Source organism: Callorhinus ursinus, unplaced genomic scaffold (assembly GCF_003265705.2).
Source record: "Callorhinus ursinus isolate GAN/ISIS: 27379988/994484 unplaced genomic scaffold, GSC_fseal_2.0 scaffold19, whole genome shotgun sequence".
In the NCBI taxonomy this organism is placed as follows: domain Eukaryota; kingdom Metazoa; phylum Chordata; class Mammalia; order Carnivora; family Otariidae; genus Callorhinus; species Callorhinus ursinus.
The window spans coordinates 4,842,242-4,849,928 of NW_027397081.1; the positions used below are offsets into that span (position 1 = coordinate 4,842,242).

Consider the following 7,687-nt stretch of genomic DNA (forward strand, 5'->3'; position numbering starts at 1 on the left):
GGCCACGCATGAAGAAGCACAGGCATAAAGCAACAAGAAATGGAAGCATGTTTTAGAACGTTTTTATTTCCTCTGCCGGGCACTGCAGACGCACACATAACCAATATAGTACAGTGAAAGGGAAGGAGTCAAGGTGACCTCAAAGACTTACAATTAAGATAACATCAGGATTTCCACACAGCCGCCTCTCATGACAGACTGCTTCTAGAGTTTTCTGTAAATGGAAGTTGCTTGAACTGCTGGATCGCCATTTATTTGGAAAGTTCAACTGGACTCCTACCCAACTTAGCCCCTGAATGAGAGAGAAAGACTAACTGGCTACAGTTACAGATATTAGCGACCATTATTGTATTTGCCATGTTCTGGTAGGGTTTGAAGGGTGGTTCTCTATGTCTGCTATCTGAATGTCCTATTGCTTCTTTTCTAGGAAAACAATTTTTCTTTTTCTGGCATCCAGATCTATCTTTTTTTTCTCCTTTCACCTTTAAAAAAGAAAATGTATTGGCATACAAACAAGTCATTGCTCCAAAAGGAACCAGTAGATGGAACATTTGAGAAATGCCATGTCAGAGTCTCACTCTGAAAACCAGGCACGGAGTGTAATGTCAAGTGGACCCTCGAAACAACCCTTCTCCTCCCTTCTCCTCTACTGTCTCCAACAGTTTTGAATAGCTGCTTCTGTATTCTGAGGCGAGAGGGCACAGGACATTGATGGCAGTGACATGTGACCTACTGAACATGAACTTGGGAAAGCTAACAAAGCATCCTCAGGAAAAACGGGAAGAGAGTCACAAATAATCGAACCTGTAAGCCTTGGATACTTTCTACCACACAACCAACAAGATTATTTTGAACACAAACAATACAACATAATATGTGGTTCCAAGTCACCACCTTTATTCTGTTCCTTTTAGGGCAGTAATTGCCTGGGACATATTCACCCCAAAGGAATCACTTCCAGATTCATTCCTTCCAAAAAAAAAAAAAAATCAGTCTGCATTGCTCACTGAGCCTAGATCAATGACATTGAAGGTATAGAATTCAGTCTCCTTTCGGCACAACTTTGGTGTGCCTAAATCACCTGGAGTATGGTTTAAAATTGAGAGTCCCGGCCCCTCCCCAGAGCTACAAACTAGACCTTCTGAGGAAAAGGCCCAGGGATCTGCATTTTCATACCTTTCTTCAGGTATTCCTTACGTTCGCCGAGGTTTGATAACCACTAGCATAAAGGAAGAGCTGTTTAATAAGTCTCAAAGCCTGTACAGAAAGTGACTTCTCACTGTTCTATTTATAGGAATGTTCACTGTTTCTCAATTCCCCACCACAGCCCAACAAATCTCCAGGCTTCGGAGATATTTCCAGCTCCCCTGCTTCCTAAATCACTCTAGTCTGGAATTTTCAATTTTATGAGGTGCTCTGAGCTTACAGCACATACTTCTAGGTCTTCAGATCCTGTCCCGAAGTGATATTTGGGGAGCAAGACTATGTCATTCCATCCCCTAACAGTGCATTTTTGGCAACAGTAGCCCACTTGCTGACAAACATTTTTCTCTCTCATTGGGGAGAGAACTGTACAAAAAGTCTAAGCAGAAAATATAAGGAAAGTGGAGGAAAGTCATCACATTTACCTAATTTCTTAAAATACAAAAGGGCCACTCAACAAGTTCCAGGGGGAGGAAACTCTTCCATCTGCTGTCTGTGAACACGACTTCACTCTGAAGTTTTGCTTTACGTGGCAGGTGTAAGTAAAATTCCAACAGGTTTGTGTACTTGAAAGTATCTGGGCACAAAATCTAAATATTTTGTTTCGATGGCACCAAATGTAACACAAGAAACATCAAACACAATAGAAATAATGTAATTGGACAACTAAGCAAAGAACTTCCATTCATTTGTTCTAGCATTTTATGGAACATCCATCAGGTACCAGGTACTGTGCTAAATATGGGATAAACATAAGAGCATCAGGGTAAGAGAATTCAGAAAGAGGAACTTTAAATTTTGAGCTCTCTAGCTCATGCATCAAATAAGGCCCCCTGCAGAGAAACCTAGTCACCAGATAGTCCTAGCAAACATTCTCCCTGCTTATGTCCGTTAATTTTCTTTTCTTCCTAGATAGGTCTGAAATTCCAAAAGAGATCATTCTATCTTCTTGCTAACTCACAGCAAATGACATGTATATCTAGAGACAATGCATTTATTTTACTATCATACTCAATCAAATATTTTTTGTTCAATTTTTACCTTCAGCTCCAGATGATACAGGGAACACAACAAAACAGGAGAATATGACAAGAGTGATGATGACATAGAGGGAAACATGTAACAGTACTCCCCACACATCCCCAAGTATTCCCAGGTAGATAAATCACATACTAAGAAGGAATACATAATCACTTATCACCTCTGCCTACAAACTAATAATCACCACCAATGGCATTTCCCATTGTCAAAACTCATCTTCAGAATAAAGGCTTAACAACTGAGCCAGTAGCCAAACAAGAATAGAGTGCTGTGCACAAAACACAAATGCCATTAGCTGGGTAACCGTTCCATCTCAGCTGCCTAAACCCCTGAACACACATGCAAACTAGTTTGAATGCAATGGATGGGGAACGCTTGAAATGCTCAGGCAAATAAAATAGGCAGTTTCTCTGTCACCTCTTTATTTTCTTTCTAATCATGGAGTGATTTATTGTGAAATACCCACATTCCACCAAATATATATGTCCTTGTATTTTTAGAGAATTTACAAGAGTGGTTTTCATCTTGCCACAGAGCATTCAGCAGTTTGCTGGAAATATTTGAATCTGCAATGATTACAGATGCTTGTTCACACACAGGAGTCCTAGCCAGGGAGCCAAAATGGGACTCCAGTTTCAATTTTTTTAATGGATTGGCTGGGCAATGCCAACAATATAAACTCCTTCTTAGCACCTTTTTTTTTAAGTATATGACACCAGTTAAGCCATAAACTCTTTCCATAAGGTCACCAGCAAGTAAATTATAGCAGCAGAAAGAGCAAGAGAAAGGAAGGAAGGAAGGAAGGAAGAGAGAGATAGATAGAGAGAGAGAGAGAGAGAGAGAGAGAGAGAGAAAGAGAAAGGAAGAAAGAGAAAGAAGAAAGAAAGAAAGAAAGAAAGAAAGAAAGAAAGAAAGAAAGAAAGAAAGAAAGAAAGAAAGAAAGAAAGAAAGATTTTAGACCATTTGGAGACATTCAACTTCAGTTGAATTTAATGGATCTTGGTCTGAAACCAACATTTTACTGAGTTGAAGCAACCTCCCAAAGAATAGTGCTCCTCCTCTTTCACAACAAATCTACAAAGTAATTATTATTCGTATGCCACAAAATACAAAACCAAGGCTCTGGGAAGGTAGGAGTTGCCTTTCCCGGGCCTCACACTTCCTAAGGGGTTCATCAGAGAGTTATTCAAACCCACAGCTGTCAAATTCCCAATCCTTCAGCTCTGCCATATTGTTTCCCGATGATTAGGGAGGAAGTACAGAAAAGCCCTAGATGGCCATTAAGGTCTGATTTCAGATGATATATCTAATTTCTACAAATATGAAAACATAGAACTACTAGCATACCTTTGGCCTAACTTTTTAATTCTAATGAATGTGTTGCTCAGAACTTTATTAGTCAATTGAGCCCCAAATTGTAAAAACTTCAATAAGATAGGTAAATGGATGAAATATCCTATCTCACAAATATACTTTATTTTTCATTATTTACATGTTAGTAACATGGTCACATTCCAAGCGTTTTTTAAGGGTTTATCCATGTCAGAGGATTCATTTCATTTAATATCAGGGGAGGCTAAATATGTATATTTTTATGTCCTTCCACTTTTTCCTAAGCACGTATCAATATCATTTCCTTTCCACAAATAATGGAACAAAGTCTGGTTTGTGGTTTTTTTGGGTTTTTTTTTTTTTTTTTGCTACTTGAATCCAGGCCTCCCTTCCATTTTCTTTCCTTGCTGTTCTCTCAGTTTCTTAGACTATTCTCTGTGAGTAGCTTTCCTCCCCTTATGTGCCACCCTTCCAGTCTTGTGACTTTTCTTCCTGACATTCTGCCCCCCATAGCCTCTGGAGTCTTCAGAACCACCTGCAAGGCTGTAACAGCCCATAGTTCTCTGACAAGACTCTAGGGAAGCCATGGTCTTAAACTGGTCTCCTGGAGTATCTTCACTGACAGGCTGACATTAGCAAACCCCAAACCGATAAGTAACAGGGGTCTAAGTGATAGGGTTCTCAGCAACTCCCATTTATAAGAACAAAATAGAAATAAATGAGTTACTAAATTCACCCTTGATGTAAAATCCCCAGCTGTTTCTCCATATGTGTTCCCAAGTAAATGATTTCAAAATAAATAATGTAATAAGCGATTTATGCATCTTCAGCCAGGTCTTTAGGTTTATTTTTGTTGTTATGGCAGTGCCCCAGAGATTCACAGGGAACAAAATTATCCAAAGTGAATGATAAATGAACTTCCCCCAGAACACGCCAACACAATTGGATTCTTATGTTTTTCTTCAATACAGCTTCCTTAAAATAAAGGCTATAATAAAGAAGTTCCATGAGGTCAAAGAATGGTAATGTTTTGTTTGGGAGTTGTATTACCAGCACTTTGCACAATACTTGCCATGCAGGAGAGCCACAAATATTTTGTAATAATTGCATGGAATTAACAGAACCTTGAGGTCCCTACTTAGGAAACTAATCTACTCTCTTCAAGGTTTTAAAACTCATAGGTGCCTTCTTTTCTTTTATATGCTCTTATAACAGTTTATCAAAAGCTTGAAAAATACGTCTTCACAGAATGCAAGAGCAGGGAAGGGTCGTAAGTGTGACACCTTATGGACGAGAAGGCTTCTAGAGAGTGAAAGTCACATGCACAGAAATATGTAAGGAGCCAGTCATCCAAGGCACGTGGAATGAGAACCAGGTCTCCCGAATTCTGGAATTTTTTTCAATTTCATCAATTCAATTTATTTTTATCATTAAAATGGTGTGAAGTATTATAATATTTATAGCCAATGCATCTAAAATTGACTGTCAAAATGTCAAAAACCTGATTTAGCATTTTCCAATGATCAAACAACTAGCTTAATTACTTGGCAATATCCTCGTGTTTATTAAATTCATTTCCTCCTTGCAGATTATTCTGAATATAGGACCAATCTCCAGTGACTGAGATGACATTCCATGCTGAGGCCACTAAGAAAGCAGGAACTCACACAGCAAGGACAGTTTCTCCCAAAACATACTGTGACAGAATGTACAAAAGCTTCCCAATACCCAAAACAGCTAGAGATTCCCACCTCCGAATTCTAACTGTTCTTTACAAAATTATTTATTTAAAAAAAATAGACAGCTCCTAGTGAAAGAGAATGGAGAAGACATCATTTGTCTCCCCAAGTGTTTTCAGAGAAGTTTAGAGTGCTGGGCACGTAGGAAAATGAATCTACTGAAACTTCCTGAAGCAATGTTCTAGATTGCCAAATAAAAACAGAGGGAGATCACAGAAATAAGTCACTGCTTTGAAATATAATCTTTCTGTCGTCTTTGTGTTACCAAGTCCATAGGTGATATGGTTAGCCAATCCACATTTGCTTATCCATGCCTTATGAGGCTGAAAAGATTTATATTATATTTTTTAAATTTCTTATTGTTATGTTAATCACCATACATTACATCATTAGTTTCTGATGTGGTGTTCCATGATTCATTGTTTGGGCATAACACCCAGTGCTCCATGCAGTACGTGCCCTCCTTAATACCCATCACCAGGCTAACCCATCCCCCACCCCCCTCCCCTCTAGAACCCTCAGTTTGTTTCTCAGAGTCCATCGTCTCTCATGGTTCGTCTCCCCCTCTGATTTCTGTTGTCAGCATGCTAGCTAATAGATCTCTTATCCTTATCTTACCATAACCATTATGTGGGTACATGCTTTTTATCCATCAAAAAACTAGCATCATTCAAATTTGACTTGTAAAGGTAAAGGCAAGAAACTATTTCCTCCTTCTTATTCGGGCAGTAAATACTCGGACTCAGTTTAGTTTACCTACCTCTCACATAACTTGTTAAGAATAATCTTCAGTTACACTGGCATTACCAGAGGCACATGCCATAGAGATTTGTAAATTCTGATTTGTAGGCAAAAAGAAAACTCAGAGATTATAAGAACAACCTCCCCAAACTAGTCATTTATCTTCAGTGAAATCATTGTATCGGATACGAATCTGTTGTACTGAGCAATTACGACACTGCACAAATGTTGCTTTAGATACTAACACAAAACTACAGCCGTGCAGGATTACTGTCCTGCTTTCATAAAGGCTTATAATTTCAACAATCTGCAACATCAAATAGTTCCTAAGATTATGCTTCTTGGGAAATATTTGCAGTAAAGAATAGCAAACAGTAGCCAATGCATTCTGAGTTTTGTTGTTAGGTTATCGGTGGAAGACGTGGCAAAAGGTACGTTGAAGAGAAAATGCACAAGGCAAATGAGGGAGAGTAGTTTCACTGCTAAAAGAAAGAAAAGGTCATTCTTCATTAATGCAAGGGCCATGGAGATATTTGTAGGACTGCCTGGTACTAATACCCTGATCAGGATCCCACTCTTTCTCAGGTCCCTCCAACCCTCGACTGCAAGAGTGCTTTGAAAAGTGAGACGCCAGAGTAGTCAAATAAGATCAATGTTCCCATTCATTTTGGAAACTTGGGAAAAAGTAAGAAGAGTCCCAGAGGTGCAGAGGTAAAAGTTCTGTCAGCAATTGAAGCCGGCATGAGAATAAAAGGTGGATGGAGATTTGACACTGAATCCCCTTAAGATTCTGTCTGCAGTGGAGTGGATTCCTTCAAAACAGAGCTCATCAGTCAGAGAAAGACTGGAACGGAGGTCTGGCATATCCCTGAACCTGTAAAGGTCAAGGGCGGCTGAACAGCCTAAGCAGGGATGAGGCAGAAGTGCTCCGGAAAAATGTCTGGAACGCGGGGGAGTCTGGAGTGCACCTTGCACTGCTGATGCAGACATCCCGAATGAGCAGCAGTTTAGAGAGGGCTAGGGAGACAGCGATTAATTCGACAGATAGTTATAAGGGGTCTAACAGAAGGTAGCCGCCACAAAAATGAGGGAGAAACCATTGAAGAACCCAGGCAAAAGGCAGTGAAGGAGGAGGTAGGGGTTCAAGAAACACCAGACAGGGTTCGAAAAGCAGACACCAGCTTTACCCGGAGAACAAGGTTGAGCCAGGAAATGCTCAGGGGAAAAAGAGAAAAGGCCGTGGGCTGGGGAGAAAACAAGAGGCTAGAGGTTTCATCATTTGAAGGCAACTCAAGAAAGTATCTGACAGCCAGTTCCCGAAGATTCTTGAGAAAAGGGATGCAACACCGAAGGCAGAGAGCCTGTGGAATGCAAAGATGTCAGAGAAGGTCACACGAAGACCCAGAGAGTGTGGGAAAAAAGAGCGGAAGAGTTTCCTGGAAGGGGTAGGGGCTCCTCTGGGATCCTGGAGAACCGAGATGAAAGACCTGGAAAGGGGACGTGCAGAACGCAGTGCCTGGGAAAGTTTGGGGGAAGGAGAACAGGTGGGTGCGAAGGCGCTGCGGGCCCGCCAGGGTGACCGACACCCGGCCGGGCGCACGGCGTGGGGGGGGGGGCGTCCAGGCCCCCCC

General features: G+C 40.7%; 1 long non-coding RNA gene across 1 annotated transcript in view; it reads left to right on the forward strand.

Annotated features, from left to right (window-relative positions):
• The first annotated feature begins 7,415 nt into the window (after positions 1 to 7,415).
• The window catches only part of LOC141374566 (uncharacterized), a 17,029-nt gene continuing 16,757 nt past the window's right edge, over positions 7,416 to 7,687 (forward strand). Inside the window, exon 1 of the long non-coding RNA XR_012381570.1 lies at positions 7,416 to 7,600. This is a non-coding gene — a long non-coding RNA (uncharacterized lncRNA). The remainder of the gene's footprint in view (positions 7,601 to 7,687) is intronic.